This window comes from Scardinius erythrophthalmus (genome assembly GCF_964197995.2).
Source record: "Scardinius erythrophthalmus genome assembly, chromosome: 25".
Classification (NCBI taxonomy): Eukaryota; Metazoa; Chordata; class Actinopteri; order Cypriniformes; family Leuciscidae; genus Scardinius; species Scardinius erythrophthalmus.
The window spans coordinates 15,636,218-15,663,648 of record NC_138245.1 but is presented as its reverse complement, the minus strand read 5'-3'; the positions used below and the strand labels follow the sequence as shown (position 1 = coordinate 15,663,648).

At 37.7% G+C, this 27,431-nt stretch overlaps 1 protein-coding gene across 1 annotated transcript in view; it reads right to left on the bottom strand.

Moving 5' to 3' along the window:
* The window catches only part of naaladl2 (N-acetylated alpha-linked acidic dipeptidase like 2), a gene marked incomplete at both ends in the record, with an annotated part of 268,891 nt that overhangs the window by 143,713 nt on the left and 97,747 nt on the right, over nt 1-27,431 (bottom strand). The window lies entirely within an intron of this gene.

The window sequence follows — 27,431 nt, the reverse complement described above, 5'->3', positions numbered from 1 at the left end:
CAGGGAATCAATTGTCTCCTGAACAAACGGATGCACTATTAAAAAAGGATTGCCTGGAGAGAAAGTAAATTAGCAACAGACGGTTAAACATGAGAGTGAGAAATGAAGCGCTGCTAAGGTGCTCTGGCAGCTCGGCTTCGCTTATTTCCTACCCGTCACGGCACGTGGAAGGCACAAAGAGAAATACATTGTTATCTTGTAACTTGAAAACTTTGAGAGCTCTCAAGCCCATCAGCATGCCAAAGCTCACTCTGTGATTTTATGGGAGAAACACAGCAGGCCTGCCCATTCTCGCAATCTTCAAAACAAAATTAATTGAAGTGTAAAAGTAAGCCAAGAGCCTCCAGAGACTATAAATCATTTAACTGCATTTTTCCCCTTTATCCTCTATGATGAATTTGCACACGTTGATCATTGCCACATGACGCTAACAATATCCGTAACCCAAACCAAAAAACTGGGACAGATTATTACTCTTCTCTGCTAAAAAAAAAACAAATCTCTCATTATACTACTTTTTCAGGTGAAAGAGGTTAAATCTTTTAAAACAGTTCTGATTTTGACAGCACAAAAAGAAAAGCAAGAACATCCTGGCATGTTTGTACTGTCTAATATGAAGAGTACACACTAAATCAACAGTGTCTGGTACGCTTCATGCTGAGAGATGTTTTATATGCACAACAAATATTCTGTATTCAATTCTAATCTGTTTTATATTTGCATTGTTTACTTGCAAATTACACTGTGTAAAAAAAAAAAAAAAGAGGTATTCATTGAACCTACAAAAAAATAAAATATATGAGCTGGGAAAAAACAAAAAAAACAAAGTCAATGCTTTTGTGTTCTCTCACAAATGTTATGTGTTCCCCCGAGAAACTTTGTGTTTGCTCACAAAATCAGAAAGTTTCAAGGCGGAACATAAACATTTGGCAAAGGAATGCAAAGTTTCTCAAAAGAACGCAAAAGCATTGACAAATTATTTTTCCTCCACTTATTATTCTTTTTTTTTTTCTTCACCATGTCCCTTTAAGGGCTCTGTACAAATGAAAGCAACAGTATGCACGTGTTTTAAGCTAACTTAATTTACAAAAGTTTTTTTTTTTTTTCAGAACTTTGACCAATTTATTATTTAGACTGAGTGACAATAACAGTATTTCAGTTGTATTAATAAAAAACCCCAATGTAAATTAGTTTATTGTTTGATGTATCTAGTGTTTCTATGATAAATATGTATTAAATATATTGTAGGGTCACACACAGGCACCAATGATAAACAAAACCAAATGAAACTAGACTAAACGAGACTAAACAAAATGAGACTAAACGAGACTAGACTAAACTAAACTAAACTAAACACAAAACAACAAAACAAAACAGCATGCAGAAGTCACCTTGTTCATGAAAGTTAAAAAAACAATAGTTAGGTGTTACTGTTCAATATTATTTAAGAATATATATTTTTTAACATTCAAGAAAACAAATGTATAACTTCAGATGGTAAATGTCTTATATACATATGGAAAACAAAGACGTGATTTTGACTAATTCTACCAGACATTTAACAAAGCCATATAAAGAGTTATTTGTCTGGACATTTTTTCCTAGATAAACTCAAGACAATGTTCTTTCATATGGACGGAGTGGACAGAAAAGTTTTAAATTCCCTATTCCTGTTCAAAAATGGGCCACCGTTACAGAAGAAAGTAGTTTTTTGAGATTCCTTCTAGCTTCTCAAGCACATCCAGTGATTCAAGAGAGCGGACAAGCAGTCCAGCCCAGCATTGAGGCAAAATGACCTGACAGAGTGTGTCCAATCCCTCACGGCTGTGCATGGGTGCCTGGGTAATCTAATTAAAAGCGTGCTCTGCATGAGTGGAGAGGATGATTCCTAACCTCTCTCAGGTAATGCTTCTCCAACCTCCACCCCCACTACAGCTGGCACAAGACTTAAATAGTAACCCAAGACATTACTTATGGAGGAACTGTTTCTTCAAATGATTGTGTGACCAATTTTAGAGTGACCAGTTCGAAACGAATTACAAAGAAATGTCACTTCGTGGTGAATTAGTCTAGGATTTGGTGCTAAATAAAATGGGATCAGTATGGAATAACTTCTATCATTACATTTTTTGCAATACCTTTCAAATAATACAATTATCTGCAAATTAATGCAAAAATGAAAACAGATCATAAATTCAAATAGGAATACATACAGCATTAAAATATATCAATTTCTATTTGCAATTAAAGGCATGTTAAGCATTAAATGTAATATTTGATATTTGAATAAAAATAAAAATTATATATATATATACAAAAATATACACTACTGTTCAAATGGCAGGTCAGAAAGATTTTGTTTAGGCCCGGTTTCACAGACATGGCTTAGATTAAGCCAGGATTAGGCTTTAGTTCAATTGGGGCATTTAAGTGGCTTTTATAAATGTGCCTTAGAAAAACCTTGCTTGTGTGCTTGAGACAAAACAAAGACACTGACATATTTTAAGTTCAAGTTGCTTTCAGTTAAAACAGCTCAAACAGGAATTTTAATCTGGGGCAAGGCTCAAGCCTTGTTTGTGAAACTGGGGGATAATATTTATATTTTATATTATTTTAGCTTTATTTTAATTTACAGAAGTGAGAACAGATCTCTCATATGAAGAAGAAAAAATTTAATACAGTCTGTATGGTAAGTGATTCAGACTAATTAATTGCAGAAGTTTAATACTTAGAGAAAAAGGTTTAAAACAAATATCAATACAGCAACCACCAAGTCTTGCAACCACTATAATTGATGTAGAAAATCAACAGCCACACTTTAATGTTAACATGAAACCAACCAAGTTCGACATGAATCTATATTGCCATAGTTACATGGATACCATGTATTCCATCAACCAAATCAAAGAACATTTTTTAGGATGGCTTTGTGGTAAATGTCTAAAAGAAAAAGTATTTCCTGTTTAGTTTAAACTATTCAGAGTGAGCCTATTAAAAGTGAATTATGGATTCACTCACCTGATTTGTTTCAACTGTACATGAATCCAGACAAGTATACCTTGTCTGGATTCATGTACAGTTGAAACAAATCAGGTGAGTGAATCCATAACACATGGTGGCATACGTTACCTCATTACTAACTCAATATTTTCAATAAAAGGTCAAACCAGTTAACCCCGGGTCTGTAATGAAGACGTATATCCTCAACCTCTACTGTCTCTCCACTGACCAATCCCAGAAGAGATCAGATCAGAAGATGGTGAAGATAATCACTGATCCCTCCGGTCACAGATTGACCAAATCCAACCTCTTGTCAAGCAATGTTTGTTCATGCTCTCCACAGCACAACCCAATGACTGATGCTGCTTCTTCCATCCGGAGAAAAGATCAGTCACTGCGTCACACAATCCAGGCTCACAGCTGACACTATTGGCTATGAACAAGAGAAGTCTGCAAACCCTTGCGACGGCAGATCCTTAACTCAGCACCATCTGTTACAGAGACTAATACAGACATCAGGAGAGAAGCCCTGCTCTCCTGTCAAGCAACAGAAATCAGCCATTTCCACACAGGAAGCCTGTCAACAAAGCCGCCAGATGAGGCATTATTTCTCCAAGCTTCAAAGCAATTCTGCTATCAGAATGAATATATTGATGTCAAACTACTATAATTCCCTTTGTTAGAAATATACCTCTAAATTGTGCTTTTGTGCAAGCGATTATGTTGAGCAAATACAAGTAGAGGACTGAATCCCCTTTTTAATTAAATACGGTTGAGTGGAGATGACTGACAGCTGATGTATCTTGTCTAAGACTGCAGGTTGTCACCTGGGTTTTGCTTGGGGTGAAGCTAGCGTGTCGCCTGGATGACTATTGAACTGTGGCGGTGCTTTTATGGATGATAATAGCGGCGGTACTGAGTCCCACCATATAAAGGCGCTTGGCTTTTTTTGTCCCCCAGGGTCCTTGAAGGGGTCGTAGCGTGGTAGGTGAACAAAGAGAAAGATAGGAGATATTTGTGGAAGCTTTCACTCCATTGAAAATGTCTGACCCTTCTGTCCTTCAAAGGAACATTTCAAAAGGTGTGACGCGGTGGGGGTTGGGTTGGATCAATAAAAAAATCGATAAAAAAAAAATCTATTTGATTTGCTCTTTCAGTCCCTGAGAAACTGAAATCAAATTTGCATGTATATCAATTACAAAGACAATGATCAGCCACAACATTAAAACACTGATGATGTTTCTTGAGCACCAAATCAGCATATTGTGTGTATATGCTGAATGAGAATGAGTTCTGAAGGATCATGTGACACTGAAGACTGGAGTAATGATGCCAAAAATTCAGCTTCGCCATCACAGAAATATATGAAATGTTCAAAATATACTAAAATACAACAGTTATTTTAACTCTTTCCCTGCAATTCACAGAAATGTCCGTCATTTGTGAGACACCGCTTCCCCGCCATTCAATTTGCGGAACGACAATTTCCAGCTTTCTGTGTTTTCACTGTTACACGGTAGTGGGGCACTATTAAAGGTCCCGTATTATGCCCCTTTTCACAAGATGTAAAATAAGTCTCTGATGTCCCCAGAGTGTGTATGTGAAGTTTCAGCTCAAAATACCCAACAGATCATATTTTACAGCATGTTTAAATTGTCATTTTTTGGGGTTTCGAAAAACGCGCTGTTTTAGTGTGTGCCCTTTAAATGCAAATAAGCTGCTGCAGCACGACACAGGGGGCGGAGCTTCATGAGCTCGCGCTCAGTCTCTCAGGACAATTTCATCTCACGGAATGATGATAATATCAGAAACTCTCAGTAACGTGTCATTTCGAGTCGGACAATAATGCCTACAGAGTCAGAGTGCTGTATAGAGATGAAACAGGTATAGTTTAGTAGTTTAATTACGGTTATTATAACGTATTTGTCATCTGCTTGTATGTATCCATTATTTATTAATAGCCTACAAGTCTGCTGTCTGAATGATGATCAAACATATACTGATGAGTTTAATAAAGTTTATTGTATTGTATCACACAAAAGATGAAGCGTCAGTTTTACTTCAGAAAATCACCGTAAGAGCTGAGTAAACACAGTAAGTTATTAGAAGTGCGCAAGTACATAAACGAATTTCGGTAGAGCATTCCTGTGGGCGGAGGTTAGTCAAAAAACGGTTCTAGTGACGTCATTAAAGGAAGTAGAGGGATGTAGTCCAAACGGGCCGTTCGATGTAGTCAACTTCTGTTAAATAAAATATCTCGCTTGGCATTGAACTTTGAGCTTTATAATTTTACAGATATTATTTATACTCTAACAACAACATTACACACTAACTAAAGTTTGAAACATGGGATCACGAAGAACGGGACCTTTAAGCATTTTCTGAAAGAGTACTGAATATCCTGATCAAAACACATCTGAAAAAGAAGCAGAAACAAGCGGTATCATATCATCTGCATATGTAAAATAACATGATCAAAAATGCTGGTGGTGGCTAGCAACGTAATTCAAAAACGCTGGCGGGGAAAGAGTTAACGTAGTAATATTTCAAAATATTACTCATTTAGCATTTTTGATCAAATAAATGCGGCCACGGTGAGCATAAAACACTTCTTTCAAAAACATTTAAAAAATTGTACTGACCCCAAACTTTTTAATGGTAAAATTTCTATTTTAAAAAGGGGTTATTTTGGATGTTGTGTGATGCAAAAATGTTTTTGTCATGGCTGGGAATATTCGGTACCTGTAGCATGGCAGGAATAAAAGAAAAAAGGATACACAGTTTCATTTTTTTATAAAGCAAATTGAATATGAATATGCAGAAACGGCATACTCTCTTCAAACTCTTCGACATCCATGCTCTCATGCTCTCTAAACACATGCTCTCTAAACAACTCCTAAAACACACTGTTGTTGACTTTTCCACAGTCAGGAGGAAAACAAAAGATGCTGAACTTTCCTTGAACTTAGAAAGGAGATAAAAAGAGACGTTTGCCTGGCAAGCTGGAGGCCCTGAACGGATTTCTAACACAGAGAAGACATCTGCATCAGTAATGCAAAACGATGCTCAAGTACATCTGCGATCACTCTCTTTCTCCAAGTGGATCCATCCTAAAGAAAGCAGTGAAATAAAACTGGGTTTATGACGACAAAGCTAGCAGCCTCGGGAGTCTGGGAGATGTGTTTAACAAATTACAACCAAGGGCTCCAAAGAGCTGTAGGATGAAAGGAGAGTGAGAGGGAAGTATTTAATTTTAATTTTATCAATCAATAAATTCCATTAGAAACAAACCTTGTTGTATTATTTAAATTTAATACTGTGAAGCTGCTTTGATACAATCTGTATTGTGAAAAGCACTATACAAATACACTTGACTTGACTTGACTTGAAGTGAATAAACATTGGAGTGTGTAGTATTCAACAATTGAGAATATGCATTTTAAGTCATTATTTTTAAAATACCTACTCAATTCTGTGCACAGTCTGCAGTCAACAAATGCATGGAGAAAGGCACGTATGGTTTGTGCTTACTACAAAAAGTACACATATGTACGAGTAATCTGAAATGGCTCAAAGTGGTTTTAGTGATTTGTATAAAACAGGGTTTCTTAAACTGGTATTGGAAAACCCCTGAAGACTTGCTAATTGCTAATAATTAATTAAATAACAAAAATGCTAAATTAAAATAAATTATTTAAATATAAACGCAATCAAAACAAAACACTTAAAATAAGATTAAATAGTATTATTTGTTTACCTGCATGTCATTTGACTTGAACATTGGCCAAAGGGCTTTTTTTTTTTATTGAAATATTAACTTAAAATCTCATGGGAGCCATTTAAGTACCTATACATTTTTGGTCAACATAGTTTTGCAATTCCTGCTATTTAAAAAAAAAAAAAAATATATATATATATATATATATATATTTTTTTTTTTTTTTTTTTAGATGTTACAAGCACACCATCAACATGACTATTTAAGAAACCTTTCCAAGAAAGTAGCTAAAAGAACAAGAAGATATATATATTTTTGTTGTTGTTTTGTTACAAAAATAGAGAAGGCATAAACAAATACAATTATAATACATAACTAAATAATTACAATTCATTTATTAAATAATAATAATAATTCATAATAAAAAAAAACTTAATAAAAAAATAAAAAAATACTTCACCCTTTCACAACTAAGCAAACATGTGTTCAGAAGTGATCTTGTGTGTGTTTTGCCACAGTACTTCATTTGAATTATAAAACAGTGAATCAGAAGCTAAAAACAGCAAGTGCAAATAAATGAGCTCCCAGTTGACGTAATTCATTCTTAGTGAATCCTCCTTATACCAACTTAAGTAACCTACGGTCTTCATTCATCTGGAGTGTCTGAGTAAGCAGAGGGGAATAAACTCTCAAAAACAGCTTAACGCAAGCACAAACAAGAATACAAAGGAGTCAAACAATAAAAAAGGACAGAGAAAAGGAGATTAGATGTTGAGTAAAGGACGGTGTGAAGTAAGAAGATAAAGTCTGGATGTGATCAGTATAATGTATGAGACTCAGAGCTCTCTTGGCAGTTGACAGTTAATAGTTTTATGTTGACCTTCCTCTACCCAATCCCACCATTACACAGCAGCTGAACGGCAAGTGTCTTTAAATTACATCTAATGTTCTGAAGATGAGAGCAAGGCCTTGCTAAAACACAACAAAGCCACTGTGAGAGTGTTTCAGACCGTGGCCTCTTCACCTGACCACACAAACTCCTTTTGGCACAGCTATCAGTTTTCAGTGAGACGCTGCCCTTTCACACAGATCTCACTGATGCTCAAAGAACAGCCTTTACTGGCAACCAGACAAGCCAGTGTGTGAAAGGAAGAGATGTTACAGACCCTGATCCATGGATTACTGGAGCTTCTGCCCTCTGGCCAAGCTTTGGCTCACAGCTTTACTCTGTCTGTCACGTTCTCTCGCTTTCTCCCACATAATGTTTTTATAGACAAGTAATCAATAATGTCAATGATCGACAACAAATGTTTTAGTCGTAACAAAAATGGGTTTACTTTTTATGTTAAAACATTTTAAATCAGTTTTACAATGTATAGCATACATGTTATTCATACATAGTACCATTTAAAAGCTTGGGGACGGTAATATTTTTTGCTAATTACAATTTAAATTTATTGTAAAATGCAATTTATTCTTCTGACGGCAAAGCTGAATTTTCAGCAGCCATTAGTCCAGCCCTCAGTGTCAAATGATCCTTCCGAAATCATTCTAATATGCTGATTTGGTGCTCGAGACACATTTCTTACTGTTATCAATGTTGAAACCTGCTTAATATTTTTGTGGAAACCATGCCACATTTTTGTCAGGAATTTGAGGAATAGAAAATTCAAAATAATATATATATATATTTTTAATAATTAATAAAAGTATTAATTTCATTAAACAAAAGTCTTACTGGACATAATTATTGGGACACACCTGTGTTTCAATCAGACCCATTGCCACAGGTATATAAAAATCAAGTACCAAGCCATACAGGGCCCTATCTTGCACCCAGCGCAATTGACTTTGTACACCGACGCATGTATCATTCCTATTTTGCACCCGCGCAAAGCGCGCTTTTCCCTCCACAGAAGCACGTCGGTTAATTAAGAAATACACTTGCGCTCCCCGGGGCGGTTCAGCGCAAAGAGGAGGCGTGTTCCAGCGCAAACGTTCCTTCATGCTATTTTGCAAGTTTAGAAAACCATTGCGCCACTAACCAGGAAAAAATAGTTTAAAGTCAGTGGCGCGTTGCGCATGTTATTCATATGCTATTTTAGGGCGCATGCTTGGCCATAATCAATGTAGCGTGTGCACAACGTGAATGCACTTTGATTCTCTCATCTACACAGAAGCAGCAGTTTTCATTTTGGCAAATCATACATTATTACGATAGATAGATAGATAGATAGATAGATAGATAGATAGATAGATAGATAGATAGATAGATAGATAGATAGATAGATAGATAGATAGATAGATAGATAGATAGATAGATAGATAGATAGATAGATAGATAGATAGATAGATAGATAGATAGATAGATAGATAGATAGACAATTTATTATAAAAGCATACATCTAGCTTACACATTTACCCAAATTATCATACGCCTTTTTAACCGAAGTTAATTTGGGTGTGTTTCTCCATCCCCAACGTCCCTGACGAGAACGTCGGTCTCCTTGGCTGTGAACCGCTCCTGGTGCGCGCCTGGCAAATCCGCCGTTACAATAGGAATCCGCTTTAGAACAAACGCGTCTGCTCTTAAAGGGAATGTGAGATGACGCTCTGATTGGTTTATTTCACGTTACGCCCAAACCACACCTATGAATAATGAAGCTACTTCAGACCAACCCATTTTAGATTTGCGCCTGGCGCAAGAGTCATTTATCCCGCCGGGAAAATAGCAACAGCGCCAAGACCCGCCCACAAAGTTACTTGCGCTTTGCGCTTTGACACTTGCGTTTCAGATCGTTAAAATAGGGCCCACAGTCTGCATTTACACATTTTTGTTAAAAAATGGGTCATTCTGAAGAGCTCAGTGAATGAAAGCCTGGTACTGTGATAGGATGCCACCTTTGCAATAAGCAAGTTCGTGAAGTTTCATCCCTGCTAGATATTCCACGGTCAACTGTAAGTGGTATTATTGGAAAGGTGAAGCGTTAGGAACAGCAGCAACTCAGCCACGAAGTAACAGAGTCATTGAGGTCCATGGTGCGTGAAAGTCACCAACACTCCATAGCTGAAGAGATCCAAACTTCCACTGGCATTAATATCAGCAAAAACACCTGTGCGGTGGGAGCTTCATGGTATGGGTTTTCATGGCAGAGCAGCTGCATGCAAGCCTCAAGTCACCAAGTAGTATTATGGGAGAGAAAGGACGAGGAGAGGCAAGAATACAAGTGCAAGCACAAATGTATTCAAAAATAACACAAACACAGGTAATCCAAACAGGGAAACCAGAATGCAACATCTTACACAAGGAGTAAAATCCACGTGAAGACAACTATCGACAAAAGACAAATGAAACACAGGGGTATAAATACACAGGCAAATGAGGGCTAAGAAACAACAGGTGAGAACTAATCTGGGCAACTATGAGGACAAACAAAGGCAACTAAAGAAACTAACAAGGGGAAAAGCAAACAGGAATAGAACAGGGAAACAACAGGAACAGAAAACACTTCAACTTCCTTAAACACAAGACAATAGAACACGAGACAGGAATCATGACAAGTACAATGTCAAGCAGAAGAATGTTACCTGCCTGACTGCATTGTGCCAACTATAAAGTGTAGTGGAGGAGGAATAGTGGTATGGGGCTGTTTTTCAGGGGTTAAGCTACAGTATAGGCCCTTACTTCCATTGAAGGGACATCTTAATGCTTCAGCATTCCAAGACATCTGGATAATACTATGCTTCCAACTTTGTGGGAATAGGTTTGGGAAGGCTCTTTTCTATTCCAGCAAGGCTCTGCCCCATTGCACAAAGCAAGGTCCATAAAAAAATGGTTGGGTCAGTCATGGTGTGGAAGAACTTGACTGGCCTGCACAGAGCCCTGACCTCAAACCTCCATCAAACACCTTCGGGGTGAATGTGAAATGATTTTGGATCAATGTACAAAAATTCCCACAGAAACACTCCAAGTAAATATAGAAAGGTTTGCCAGATGTGTGGAAGCTGTTATAGTTTCAAAGAGGAGACCAAATATTGATTTCTATGTATTTAGAATTGCAGTCCCTGTTGATGTAATGGTCAGGCGTCACTCCCAATTAGGGTTGGGTATTGGTTAGGTTTTATCCGATACCAGTACCTACTCGGTATTTTTCAAACGGTTCCGGTGCTTAAACGGTTCTTGAAACGGTACTTAAGAAAACTAAACCGCACACACTTTATCAAAAAAAAAAAAAAATACCTCTCTGTGTGTGTGTGTGTGTGTGTGTGTGTGTGTGTGTGTGATTTTCTGAAAAAAGATTTTCTGATTTCTGATTAAATGAAAAATTGTGCCCTTTAAAAGGCTACTGATGTAGCACAAAACACTTGAGTTAAGATCAAAATTTTGTCTTCTCATATTATGACTTTTACAAAACATATTTTATGATTTCACCAGAATGAATAGATATGAGGCGCCGTCTAGGGCTTAAATCAAACTTCATTCACGCACATATGAAACCCTTGCATACACATATACTAGGTAGTCACACATACATGTATACTGCTGAATGCTCGAACTAATGAAATGCACAACTTCTAAAGTCGCTCACGCACACACGCAAACTCTACACACGAGACGCGCGGAACTCTCCGCGCACATACTCATCTGAGACGCGAGCACACACACACACACACACTCTCTCCGCGCACATACTCATCTGAGACGCGAGCACACACACACAAACTCTCCGCGCACATAATCATATAGACGGCGCCTCATAAATAGATCGATCTCCGCAACGTATTGAAGCGCGCGTCCGAGTGAAGCCAAGTGTGTGCGCGAGCCAAGAGAAAACACTGTCTCCGCGCCACTGATCGCAGCGGCAACGAGCACTTTGATCACTTGATTTAAAAAACACATTTCAGCGCTAGATCGTCTCTTATTTAACAAACGAACTAAATGAATGCTCTGCTGGTTAACTGGAGATGTTTTATTATTGGATCATTCGTGCCGCCAGATGTTTTATAGGGGGCGGTAAAAAACGTCAGGCACCGAAATCAGGCACCGAAAGTTTCGCTCTTATTCGGTCTGGTTACTACCGTTTACGTCGGAACCGGTTCCCTATTGGAACCGAGTTTCGGTACCCAACCCTACTCCCAATACTTTTGTCCATGTGTGTGTGTGTGTGTATATATACATGGGCGTCGGAACCATTGTATATGGGTGGGACAAGACCCACCCACTTTTTAAGACCAATGATATTGGACCCACTTACTTTTACCGTCTCTGATTCAGCGCATTTGTCTTTTCATAGCGCAGTCAGTCAAATCCATTCCACTTGAGGAATTCCCTAATAAATTAAACTCCATTTCCGCTGAATCGCTACATTATATTTCTCAACGAGCCGCAACTGACGAAAGTAACCGCCCGTTGTACCCTTCCAGTCAAATATTGCGTTGCAAACATCAATAACAGCTTTAAGTTGTCATTGCTGGCAAATTACCATGGTATTAGCGGGATAATCCACGGATAGCTGTGCATTTAATGCACGACATCGAGGCAAAGAACCGCCCGACGTGAAGTGGAGTTTAGATAACTTGTTTTAATTAAAAGGCACCAGAATATATGAAATGGTATTTAACAGTTACTCCAGTAAACATTTTTCTGGGGAAGGACCCACCCACTTTTTTTTTCTTCCGACGCCCATGTATATATATATATAGGAATATATATATATATATTGTTTAAAGGACAAAATATCTTTCAATTATAAGTAGCCTATAGTTGTTTCTCTTCAGCCTTACTTTCTTTTTTTGTCATGCCTTCAAGTCTTCACTTACATTTTGACACTGTGAAACTCTCACGGAAGCTTTTGAATCAAGTCAACTGTGTCTCAGTATATTGGCTAGTAAAATTGGGCCTCTGATTCAGTGTCCTTCAGTAGCGGTATGTCCCTCTAACTGTAACATTTTGTGTCCGGCCATCCATAACACCAATAGTAAGATCGGATAATGGAAAGGTATAAACCGTCTTTTGAGACACAGAATATTATATAGTATAGATTTATTATAGTTTTATTATCTGTTCATTAAAAGTAAAAACAAGAAACTATGGTTAGAAATACTTAGAGGTCGTGTCAGTGTAGAGGTGAAAGAGTAGAAAAACCCCTCAAAATCTGAACATTTTTGTCCATAATATGAAAGTCAGTAACAATACTTTTATCACACTTAAACAATAACCGCTGAGGTTTAAAATGAGTTGTTTAATGACCATGCTGTCATGTCTGATTTGTGTATGGATGCATTGATCAATGAATCAATTTGCGAGTGCATGAGGGATACATTTTGATCTGTTCATCATACAAAGTGATATAGCTACTTTTAAGTCTTTTTGGAGCTTGAAAGTTTTGGACCCCATTGACTTTCATAATAAGGACATAAAAAGATCAGAAAGTCATACATGTTGGAAATGACACAAGTAAATAATGAACTGTGCCTTTAATCTGCACAGGTTGGCTTTGTCCACACAATGGTCGTTTTTTTTTCTTTTGTTTTTTATGTTTTCAGTTTTTATCACTAAAATAATTGATTGCCATCATGTGACAATACTTACTGAACAAATAGATACATAAAAAAAAAAAAAAAAAAACTTTTACACCATCCAGGCAAACATTCAGAGCTCAATCATTTGTTTCTCTTCTTAGAACAGATATCTGGCACAGCTTCAGCCACAGCGACCAGGAACACATGCAAATCAATAAAACAACTGTCAAACCAGCAAAACTTTTGGGCCTCTAATTACTATTATAAATTGTAAGCAAAACCTCCCTCCACGTTCGCTCCTACCTACATCTCCATTTATCTTTATGAGAATGGTGTAATTGGCTTAATTTTAGAGCAACTTTGCAGCAGATTCAGCCACTAATCACAGAGAACTGTACTGTGCTGCACACAAGGGGATAAAGGAGGAAAAATTAAATGACAAAAATACTCATCCAACCTCAGATCTTCATAGATAACGTGAGATGTCTTGTCATCAGCATATTTACAACAGCAGGCTCACGTTTTAGTGGCCCTACACAGAAAATCAAGTAATTTCTAAGTTACTACATTAATACTTTAATAACAGTCATAAATTATAAAATAGGCTATCAGAAGTGTGCCATCGAGAACTATAACAAACTTCATCATCATGAAATCCATGAAAGCGCCACATGCACAGAATGTGTTACACCATCAAACCCTCAGAGAGCTGAAGTGCTGATGAGAATCCAATGCATAAGCTTGCAAACAATGTTGTAAATCATTTCACACATTCTTAATCATGCATTTTCTTGGGAATAAGCAATGTGATCAATGGTAGAGTTAATGAGAAAAAAAGTTCCTATTAACGTTATGATTATGTCTTAATTGTGCAAACAAAATGGAAGGAAACACTGAAAATTGACTGTGGTAAGAGGAGCCACGACTGGTGCATGTTGATGCCTCTATAGGCTCCCACTGCATGTTAATGCGGTAGAAGAGGGTGTGCGTGTGTGTGTGTGTGTGTGTGTGTGTGTGTGAGTGATTGATGGTCTTAAAAACCATAGCCCTGTGTGCGATGCCCTGGAGACCCAGCCATAAACACACAGCCTCGGCTCAGCAATGTATCTGAGCCTCTGACAACCCTCCTTCCCTCTTTCCCAGAACTCTTGCTAACCCTCCTTTTCTTTTCCAAGCTTAACTACAGGTCTCCACTGCAAGTATGCAGTAATTGTCCTCACTTTTCTGCATTCTGCCGCATTAGCACCAAGGGCCACATTAAACCCGATGTGTAACAGAGAGAATGCATTATGGATCAATGAATGCAAAATGGGATTTGTGAGACTATTAGCACTTCAAAGGGGCAAACAGAGGAGTTGCGATGCGGTACAGTGTAAACACAAAATGGTGGTGGAGATTAAACGACCAGGTGAGGAACTTCCTGTGCAAGGGGTCACCGTTATCGCTCCCGACACACATCGCCGGTCTTTGTGATCAGCGTAAGATCATTTGCAAAGAACTGACTAAGAACAGAACTGTTTTTTACTGAGACTGACAAAAAAGCAACGGGACTTGAGTGCTTGAGATTCTGAGGGCAGCGGGAGGATGGAGAGGTCTCCAGATTTGAACTCACAGTTGGTCTTCCCAAGGGCCTTAAAGTGTGGAAGTGACACTCCATTTAAACTCTACAGTGTGAGTGTGTGTCTGTGGTCATTCAGTCTCTGTAGGAAAGGCTGAAGATTATTAAATGTGAGTACAGAAATCAGTAGGCCAGGATTCTGAACTAAAATTCTAAAATGAGGGTTAAAGAGACATTTGGAGATGAAATTCAAATGTTGTAAAAATAATAATAATAAAAAACATTCTTTGAAATTCTATCTATCTATCTCCATCCATCCATCCATCCATCCATCCATCCACCCATCCATGTATATATTAATTAAATGCAAATATGGTAAACGAAAGTTCAAACATGTTTGCTTGACATACTGCAAGAACCAATGAAGTTGGTTTTGCACATTTGACCTTCCGTTGACCGTATATAATGTGCTCTATTTATGTGCATTGATCAGTGTTTGTATGTTAAATGTTAACCCAAGGTTAAGCATAGTATTAAAAACCAATATATTTATTTGTAGACTTTTGTGGTCTGAATATATGGCCATTCATTGTATTATTTCAGACATAACTCAGAACACAGATATTATTGTGCATTATTGTTGCCTCTTAGTGCCTCCAACAAAACTCGGAATATCTTTCCAAGAACTGATGCTATTAATCTGGCAAACTTTGACAAATTCACTGATTATTTCTTAATCAAAAGGGCACAACTGGTATGTTGTAAACGTGACTTGACTGGTGCTAGAAAATTATGTGGAAGCCACTAGACTGAAACTTTAGATTTTTGGATAGTGCTTCCCAGTTTTGTTTTCAATATGCGTTAGATGATTAATAAACAACTGTGGGTGGTTTGTGGGCATGAGGAGACCCACCTTATTAACAGCCAATGTAAATATAACATCTAGACCTAACCTTAGTTCAAGGCTCTGAAATAGATAAAACCTTGCCTTCCTATAATGTTTATTGAGATGTATTATAACGCAATTAAAAGAATAAACACAAGGTAATGCACTTTGCGCTATTAAAAGAAACACTTTCTTGATAAATGTGCATTTCATATAGAATGTGTTTCGTATTTGTTTTCGTATGCTCAAACGCCTCTATTAGTTCCAGATATTGTGTGCTAATCTCTTCATCATTTTAAAGGAACTCATTTGGCTGGGTTTGCGGCACACTATACAATTGCTCAGAACCCTCTGGGAACCTGTTCCAGCATTGCAGAGGATTAATCAATGTCATCATCTGGGGGAAGCAATTAAAACCCACGGCTACAAAAGGTAACTGTTTAGCCCAGATACAGAGATATAGGGAATGGGATAGAGGGTTCACTACGGTTAGTTATGAACACAATTTCTCTGTCCCAAAACATAGTGAGCTTCCTCCATAAGCAGCATAGTACCCATATACCTTGTTTAAGCCAAAGTCTTTATTCTAAGCATGCCATGTATACTTGAAGGCAATCCCAGAATGCAGTGCAAAATGTTGACACAATCCATTGTCCACTATCAATAGTATAGCGACACAAGAACCACAGCTCACACAGAAGTCCCTTGAAATGAAACAGCTTTCTGTTGATCTACGTTCGCATGACCAACTTAAACATGAGCGCCATCACGCAAAACATTTCTAGAATAGAATTTCTATTGATTCCTATTGAAATTACTTGATTTTGGCCACAAAAATTTGGCCAAGCAACAGTTAATATAACCATACTTTTTGAAGTTCAAAATCAACTGTGAATCGGTGCAGTTTGCCATTTGTTCATCCCTTTAACATTCCAAATAAATCACTTGACCTCCACAATGGTTATGCTTTCTCAGAAGGCAGCTTCCAATGTATATGAATGTTCCAATCCAATGCTAGCTTTCAGAACAAAGCAAATATGTCCCCTGTTTAAAAAACAAAACAAACAAAAAAAAACCTCCAAGGCTTCTATGTCAATTTCAATAATGACCAAAACTACAGAAACAACACCAGTGAGTCAAAAGTCCAAGGCACTAGAAAATACCTTGCATGCTTATTATAGCTTCGCCTATATGAAATAGCACCTACGTGCTAATGGTACGTTCTGGAGCGCTAGACCATTTCTACAATCTTCGCATCTACACACTCTTTCAATCTTTAGCCTCTCTCACAGTCATGGATGTAAGCATTCCCGCATGAGCCCTGCTTGCGCCCTTTCCATCACAAATATGTTTTTCCAATTGAAATAAAGATCAGGTGGTATCTAAGAAGACATACGCATGCTATGTTTTAGAGGGAGAGGGAGCAGTTGGGGAATGTATGTGGGAACACTGGATGCTTTTACGCGTACATGGCACTGTAGAAGCAGAATACTTGGAAGGTTCTGTCCAACAACAAGGGTGGTGAAATGTCTGCTAGGTGATGTAACAAAAGCCATTAGTGCGTAAGTCTTGTTAAAATGACACAGAGAGGTAAAGTCTCAACCTCATTATGCCTTTTGTATGTGATCACTCACGCCTTGAATTCGTACAAGGCTGGATAAAAGCATGCTTTCTTGGGCTAATTATAACAAGGAGAACACTTCTTAGTCTGTAAGCGTACCGAAAGTGTGACTTTGATTAAAGGACTTTTGAGTAAATCTGGGCTGCTGAGGGAACAAGTACTGGCTTGTCTGTAGTTTTGAATAATCAAATGAACTGTCAAAGCTATTCCACAAGCTACAAGGTAGCATCCCATGTTTTCTAACTCACTAAGAGTGAAAAAATAAATCCAAAATGGTGGAAATAAAGTGGTGGCACTTTATTTTACAGTCCTGTTCCCCATGCACATATTATGTACTTATTACAGTAATTACAATAACTGGGTAACAACTAGGTACTAAACCTGAACCTGCACCTTAAACCATGTAGTTATTTTACATTACCCAGTATTTTAGTACACATAAGTGCACGTACTAAATATTGCAACAATATTTCTATTAGATTTTTGATACTATATTCGTATGTGCTACATATTTTTATCCTTATGAAAATGTCATCAAATTAGCATAGCAACATGCTAACATCAAACTTTATTGAGTGCAACAGTCGGGTTTCGGAAGTAGAAATCCCAATTTCCCTACACTCTCAAACTACTTAAATATTTGCATGCACAAAATTAACATTTTGCAGTAAACTATAATATATTATCAACATATTTAAATCAAAAGTTGTATATTTATCCATTTTTTAAATTTGACTATGTCATTTGCAATGCCTCATGGGAGTGTAAGTCTTTCCCTCATTGAAGGTAAGTATACAGTCTTGTATTTTCGTCTTTTTATCCAATTTCCAAATGCTTTTTTTGTTGTGTTGCTTCAATCAAATGTTGGTATTTTGTAATTCACCTCGTAACTGGTTGGCTTGGTTCATGGCTTATAACTCTTAAACAAAGTTCTATTTTTTTTTAATCCCTATGGGAAACAGCGAATAGGAAAGGCTGCTGAAATAGTCAGTGGGCACTGTTGCATTCTGTTGAAGGCTACTTGAAAGCATGCTTTTTTGAGCTATACTTTTTTAGTTTAGTAATCTACCAAAAATATGACTTTGAATAATTTGTAATTCTGCGGTGCTGAGTGAACAAGTATCAGTTTGTCTGTAGTTTTGAAAAATCTAAATAAACTTCCAAAATCTATTAGTTCTATAAACAGGGGCCGGGCATTTGATGCATTTAGATCACAGATCTATATAAACAACTGGACTGCTCATGGTGGAGCCACTGTAAGTGTTCGAACAGCCATCTTACATCTCCCTACCAACATCATAGACTTGCAGCCAAAACATTGACCTAAAATCACTTGATTTGCAGCAAATTAGTTGCACATGAATAGTTTTTAAGATATACAGTGGATCAAAAGGATAAACAATGCAGATTTAGTTTTATCATATGTACCAAGGGGGTAAATAATTCAGACCAGCACTGTATGTATTTACATGAATTGATACTTCGAACGTTTTCTGTAATGTTTATGGTTGTTTTGGGCAGGATAAGCGATATATAGAAATGGTTAAGATGGGTGTGTCTTCTGTGACAGCTAACTTTGAATTGAGTGGTTTAGTCCAAATTTTCTGACGAGACTCTGTCACTTTATATGATGAACAGATAGAGTTTAGGCTTTTATTCACATGTAAACATTCATCAACCTCATTAATGAAAGAATTAAAATGTTTGGATGAACTATCCCTTTAAATATTACAATGCACAATTACCCTATTACTAAATTGCACCATATTATATTAAAAAGATTTACAATCTTGCTCGGAGCAACAGTATAAATGCTTGGAAATAAAGCTTTATGTCGTTAAATCCATAATAAGTCAGCAGTATTTTTCTAAATAAGTTGAGATGCGTGTATATTATTTCCTGATGTATTTTTGTTGATCCACTTCAGACTCTTGGAAAAGCTCAAATTATGTATATGGCTTTTTACTAGCATGAGTTTGCATTTGAATTAAGTGTTATTTGTATATATTTTTGAGCTACTTATTAATTTAACCGAAATTTAAATAATTGTCTTTACTGCTACGAAATACATACTGTTAAAAAAAATATTCACAGTTACTGTATGAATAAAAACAGTATTTCCTATTAATTCAATAGAATGTGAGGAAATATCAATATGGCGGTGCGGCAGCTTCACTTTTTATGACGTCATGAGCAATCCAGTCAAATAGATCAGTGATTTAGGTCCATTATTTAAATCTAAATTATACATCATATCTCTAACAAACAGGTTTTTAAGCATATGCTTACACCCTCCGTCTTATTTAAATGAGAAATGCTGCCCTTTATTTGACAAGATAAGGCAGCGAATACTTCCTGCCTTGATGGCCTAGATAGATATTTTTGTGTGTGGCAATCGCTATCAATCTCCACAGCCCTTAAGCAATGCACACTTCAAACGAGAGCGCTACATGGGGTTTGTCATTGTAGGAGCACAGAGGATATTCAGGCCCTGGGGTGAAGGTTGCCTCTCTAGAAATAAGAGAACAACCAAGATGCTCATTCGCTTCAGGCACCTTAACAACATTTTCTGCAGATACAGAGATCCCAACCTTCCACACACATACATGATGTGGGCGAGTTTTTTTTTTTTTTAGCATCCTCGGTAAGTCTTTGCACTTATGGAGAAGTTTAAAAAATTAAATCAGTAAATGCCATTTGTGGAAAGCAGCTCTGCGAATGTTCAAAATGCATATATTCCTCTTGTATTCTTCCTAGAAGGCTTGCTGCTGTCTTAAAACTAAAATTAAAGGAACACTCCGACTTTTTGGGACTTTAGCTTATTCACAGTATCCCCCAGAGTTAGATAAGTCCATACATACCTTTTTCATTTCTGTGCGTTCTGTAAGTGTTATTTGACGCACCCACCGCTAGCCTAGCTTAGCACAAAGACTGGATGTAAATGGATAAGGTAGCATACTAATCCCAATAAGTGACAAAATAATGCAAACATTTTCCTATTTACATGTTGTGATCTGTATAGCCACAGCGTGTACAAATAACAAGGCTATATGAGACAGAGACCATTTTTAATCGTATAAATACTGGGAACTATATTCTCACTAGGCGTAGGAGCACAGCTACTTGGGCGCAGCACACGAGACGCCCTGTGGTGAGGAGCAGAGAGTTCACTCAGAGTTGAAGTAATAGAGTCAGCAATTACTAGATAGTAAATTTATAGTTTACAATCATGGGTGTTCGCTGTATCTTGTCTTACAGCTTCCAAAGTTTGTAACTCCTCGTCTGTGTATTCTGGCTCAAAACTATATGGCTCTGGATCTTGGTTTGATACACAGTAAAATTCCTCTGACAATTCCTCAAAGTCAGCCATGATCACGAGTCACGTTCGCTACTAGCTAGTTAGTCACGTTTCTTTTGTTTACGGAACCATCAACAGGGCGTCTCGTGTGCTGCGCTAATCACTCCGCCCAAGTAGCCACTCCGCCCAAGTAGCTGTGCTCCTACGCCTAGTGAGAATATAGTTCCCAGTATTTATACGATTAAAAATGGTCTCTCTCTCATATAGCCTTGTTATTTGTACACGCTGTGACTATACAGATCACAACATGTAAATAGGAAAATGTTTGCATTATTTTGTCACTTATTGGGATTAGTATGCTACCTTATCCATTTACATCCAGTCTTTGTGCTAAGCTAGGCTAGCGGTGGGTGCGTCAAATAACACTTACAGAACACACAGAAATGAAAAAGGTATGTATGGACTTATCTAACTCTGGGGGATACTGTGAATAAGCTAAAGTCCCAAAAAGTTGGAGTGTTCCTTTAAATAGATTAACTATTAAAATTATGTCAGTTTACTTGCCTTTATGTCTTCCCAAAATCATATGATTTTCTTTCTTCTGTGAAACACTTAATGGATGTGCCACTCGCTTCTTTATCCATGCATTTACAATGAATGGGGACTAGAGCTTTCAAGCTTCAGAAATTATGCAAAAACAACATAAAAGTATTATAAAATTGGTGCATATGCCTCACGCCTATATTCCACGTGAAGAAGGAAAAGACTGAAATTGAATTAATTATTCACTGAAAATTGAGAACTTAACTTGCGAACCGTTGTGAACAGTTCATTGAGTCAGTAAAATGAACTTAAAAACAAGCGCAGTATAGATCAGATTCTCAAATGAAACATTCAGAATGCTTTTTGAGAATCAGATCAACCAATTCTTGTGACATTTTTTTTAAGTGTAAGAGCTCCAGTCCCAATTTACTGTTTTGCATTGAAAAGAGCAACTAGCACATTTTTCAAAATATTTCCTTTTGTGTTCCACAGAAGAAAGGATTGCAACAAGATTTTTTGGGTGAACCATTTCTTTAATTCATAGCATGTATTTGTTCCAATTGGCTTAAAGGTTGTGTCCAAGTGTCTTGTGTGAGAGAATCCGTGTGGAAAAAAAACAAACAAAAACGAGCTTCAAGCTTTGAACCCCCTCAAGTAGCATTTTACATCCTTCAGGCTCCGATATAAGACCGCATCTTCTCTAGACAATGCCTATACTCTTCCTCATGTCTCCCAGGTACCGAACACAATCAGGCTCTGTCCTGCTGCATCTCACAGCAGTCGCTCTGGGGATATCCGAATATCTCTCTCTAAATCTCCCTTCCAAAACAGCATATAGAGAATTTGATCCAAATCACTAAATCTATCTCTTTCTTTCCAAAAAACCAGCACTCACGAAAACATGAATTGCACAAGTATCACTTAAATGCATTTCCCTGGCTAGCACACATCTGCAGCAGAAAATATCCCTTGCAGGATTCACCATAGTGCCCTCTAGTGAGTTTACCACATAATACAGTTCAAATTTAAGCTCACAAGCCTAACGCTGGGCATGAGAGATGCTGCGTACACAAGTAACATGGGCATACGTTTCTGAGAACATGTATATTTAAAAGCAACATGTGTTATACAACATGTTCAGTCAGAATTCTGTGCTGACTAAAATACCAATTAATAACTATAGTCCATCTAGGATAAATAACCATTAATTAGATCCTCAGAACGTGCCCTTGAGGACTGGCTTATACAAACCTTTAACATGAAGCTTTCCTGCAAACAGAAAATGAAATTATTACATTGCATCTTTGTGAGATCTAATTAGCAGAACTCAGCCGCTCCACAGAACTTTAATAAAGATTAAGACATGCACCCTGCCACGAGACTGTTGAATGATAAATAAACAGCTTTTATGGCATGCCTGAGATTTCTCTGTAGAACAAATTTACGACCATTTTTAGTGTGCAAACGGTTTGCTATCTCCCCCTATTTTGACGTTATAAGGAAAACAAGAAAAATATAACAATTGCCATGGAAAATAATGGAATTCAAATCATCTAATTTTATTAAATATATCATAAATGCACTAGCCTGGAAATCCAGACCTAAATCGAAAAGATTAATGGTCTGGCGTCGACTAATGAAAATCGCCCAGCTCGAGGGGTGGCACCAAGCATGCATTTGAAAATCTCACTGCACGCAATTGGATAACACTACGACCAATCACAACAAGTTATCGCTTAGCTACCAGCGGAGCTAACTGGTAGATTAGACTCTTACCGTATCCAGTTGGCAAAACAGCAAAAACGCCCTTCTTGCAAAGGAACGATTCGAGCGCCGTCATCTCGTCTCTGGCCCGCCTATATCAGATAACCCGATGTGATTGGTGCAGCTCAGATAGAGGGGCATATTTAATGAGCATCAATACTCGACACCAGAGTAACTCGCTGAGCAAATTCAACTTGTGCTCTTGCGAGAACTCTGGATTACCAGAGTATAAATGTACTAGGAAATAAAACACTTTCTCACCCCACATGCATTGCACATAAATCAGAATTGCTAAATAAAGGGACAATAAACATCTGTGGATTAGAAACGAAAAAAAAAAAAAGTGAAACGCCTTGAGTTTGTTAATACTAGCGAACTGCTGTTATGAGAATGTAATAAATGCGTGTTGGCCTAGAGCACGTTGGCTGGGTGCAGTGGCTCGGCAACTGTTAATATGACAAGCCAGCGATTCGGCTGACATAGAGGAGCAATGAAAAATGGATACACAATCTGTTTGTTGCTGGCGGAGGTCCACCGGTCCCTTGTTTCTCTCATCTCCGTAAGGACACCTACGCCCTGCTCTGTGGCACAACGGAAGTTTGATTTGATAAAAAAAAATAGAAGAGAGCGAAGATCCTACTCTTCCTCAGCAACCTTGTGTCCACCTTATTAAGACTATACCACCAAAACCATGTAGCTGACTCACTGGGGACAGGGAGTGATGATTCAATTAGGATGACCTTTAACCTGTGTTTCCCCCAGACAGCTGTAATCCCAAAGAGGGTAATCAGTACAGAACTGTAAATCCAATGTGTCCATTTTCTGAACCAGACATCTCTCAATCTCCCAGTGAAGATTTAATGGGGTGATGCGAGTAGGGCTGTCAACTTCAGAGAAGTAATGGACACTGATTTCATAAGATAAATGTCACTGTAGCGACCTTTATCTTGGACCACCAAAACATCGCTCCTGTGACATTCTTACCTTAGAACGGTTCTTTCAAAGGCTTGACAATCTTCAGATATTATCAAGCGTTTGAAAAAACAAAAAGTTATTAAAGGGTTATTTGTTCATCTTCAGAACAAAAATGTGGATATTTCTAATTTTCCATCTATTGAAAGGTTTAAAAAAAATCCCAAAACCATCAAACCTTGTTTAAAGTGCAATCCTCTGAGACATTTTGAATAAGGCACCAGATGCACATCTGAAAATTGGCACAAAAGTGATGTTTTGATAGTGCAAGACAAAAGTCAGTAGAGTGATGTTTCCTGATTTGAGATTTAAAGTGAACCTATTATGCAAAATTCACTTTTATAAGGTGTTTGAACACAAAAAAAGTTGAGAACAACCAGTCTATAATGGTAAAAATCCACTCACTCAATTTTTTGTTATAAGTCCCATAAATCAAAAGTTTGTCCTATTAGCACACACACCTGAGTGAGAATCACAGAGTCCAGTGTTGCCAGATGTACGATAATTATCGTATTTGTACGATAATTTTGACCTCTGTACGATGTACGATCAATAATGGAAAAAATCTTATAATGTAAGATAATTTCAGAACTGTGTGACATGATGGTTGTTGTAATAGGGCTTCTCATTGATCTAGCTGTGGATTCTACGTCTACCGGCCAGAAAAACGTGTAGAGAGAGGGATCGAGAGACCTTGTGTGTGTGTGTGCTAGTATGCCTCACGAAGCGCATGTAAGGACCCAACCAATCAATTGTAAGTGCGGGCGGGCTTTTATCTATACTCCCTGAACCCCCACCCCCCTAGATTCAGATTTCTTGACTGTATTCTGTACAGGTTTGACTCGTGTACGATAATTTTCTTCCAAATACGATAATTTTGAGCTTCTGGTACGATACTTGGACGTTTCCAATCTGGCAACACTGACAGAGTCCGCCATTTCTGTATCCTCGCTGTAGCCGCTGGAGTTGTACAATGTCTGCGCCAAAGAAGCATTACAAGTGTTGTGTTTTGGAATGTACCAATGAACATAATTGCAGTTAAATTTCATTTTCGAAGGAAATGTCCCGAAGAAGATCGCTAGAGTCTAATACGTTTATACACCGGACTGCTTCACAAACGAGGGTCTTTTCAGCACTGGATTTTCAAAAAGGATTGATTCTGAACGCTGATTCTGATACCAATGCTTTGTGCACAAACTTCAGATCCAGACAAAGTTAATATCACACATTGTATGTTGTAAGTCCTTCCCAAATTGCCTTTCTGAAAGAGCTTGTTGGCTCTCTGTACGGCTACTGTTGCTAAAGCTACCATTATATCTGCCTGTTTTCACTGATGCTGTCTTCACGTGCTATCAGAATTATCGTGAATACGAGTTTCCTAGTCAAAAATTGCACATGAATGCTCTTTGAAGTTTCCCACTTAAATGCGACGAGCTTGTGATTACGACTTCAAAAGTGGGGATAAGTTGAATAAGGCACAAGACATACATTTAAAATAGGACACAAAAGTGATGTTTTAATGGTGCATGGAAAAAAAAATCACTAGAGTGACTTTTGAGATTTAAGTAAACCATCGATGCAAGGAGACAACTAACCAAATTATGACCAAAAACAAAACGCTAAACATTCACAGTGTAGCCTCTAGCTAAGTATGTGTATAACAAGCTGCTTGACTGCATTAACTGCTAAAATGTTGTAAAAGTGTCACACATCATTATGCACAAATTTAGCTTGTACCTAGTCATATTATAACTGAGTATTGTGAACGTGCATAAATATTTCAGGATGACCAGACACACAGTTCAGCCTTTAAGTGCTTTTAGTGTATTTTAAACATTTGAATTAACATCAGCAAATCCAGTAAAAATGCACACCAATGAAATGCAATAGAAGCTGTGTTTTAAGCTCTACCACTATTTCTAGTTCTTACTGTTAATATTATTATATTTCTAATGGCTTATCACTTATCTTAACTCTATTTTTTTGCTGACTTGCTTAACTGGATGTGCTCATGTGGCAGTGGTAAATTAAATGTAAGTCTAACTCGTTTCATTTTAATCTGAATTTGTTACATTTGTAGACGAGCTGCTGACGTTGCATAGTAAAACAAATTGCTCTTTTTAAATGTATTTGTTTATCAAAGAAAAAGGACAGGTTTTAACCGAATGACAGACAGTAACATAGCGTACCCATTTAATTTTCACACTACCAATGGGAGAAATTAAAGGAAAACCCAGCTGTCTTTTCCCTGGCGGAAAATCCAGTAGGACAAGCTGGTTTATGGAACATGGTGGCTGATCAAACTTCTAGTGACCAGCTGGAATCCAGATAATTAACTGCTTTCTTTATGTATGCATTATTTCGCAAGAAAGACAGTCTGGTCTGCTGATTCAGTCTGAGTGCTAAAAATGAAAAGCTGCAGATTTTACATCAGTGTCCCTCCTCCAAGGTATACAGTCATTCATGGAGGCAAATCACACACACATACATACACACACACACACACACACACACACACACACACACACACACACACACACACACACACACACACACACACACACACACACGTGCCTTCGTTTCTGTCAGGTCAAACCATACATAGCCCCTGTTCTCTAACACTGTTACGACTTGACAAGACAGACAGGCATCAGACAAAAGGTCAGAGCCGTGGGCCAGCAGACAGCTGAGTTGAAGTGATGTGTCCCGCAGGTGGCTTTGAAAGAAAATCCCACACAGAATCTCTTAAATAGCCTAAAACCAACTGCTCACACTGGTCCACAAACAGACCAGTCAACAACACTCAAGAAAGCTACCTGCAAGCCCCAAACTTTAGAGAGGAGCTTGACAATACCTGGAGAAAGTTAAAGTCCTCTCAATGGCAGTTGCTCAGCTTGTGTGTGATCCCTCAGAACTACACAACCAGCTCGCTGCCATCTTTCATCATAAGTGCTGAAGAAAATGTGAGTGCTGTTTGATGTGAGGATGCTGTGGTCCCCAGGTTTACTTAGAATATTAGTTATGGTATTGTGTGAGGGACTAAGCTATTTGGCTTTACTTTTTTTCTTTTAAAATAACATCAATAACAAATCATCTTGAAAACAATCTTACAAATAATCTTGTGAATATATATAATACTTCACCCAGACGGCAATATAGTGTCGGCCCAGATCCGGGCCACACCTGGTACATGTGGATTCAACGCGTACCAGATGTGGGCCGGATCTTGGCCGACACAATGTTGCTGTCTGGGCAAGTTTCAAATGCAATCAATGAAATGTTGATTAATTAAATGCAAATAAATCAATATTTAATTGACAGCTTATATATACATTTATACTATTTGTCTGTATTATAGTCTTGGGCTCCTCCTTCATTGTAAGTGTTTTGGCTTTTTTTTTCAGTACATTAGAAGAGGCTAGATTACAACCAAATTCATATTTGGTGGCTATCATGTGTTTCATCAACTGCGATTGGTGGCATTTATGAGTCTAAAGGCTCTTGTTCTGCATGTCTGATTCAAACAAACACGGACGCAGAATCAGGCAG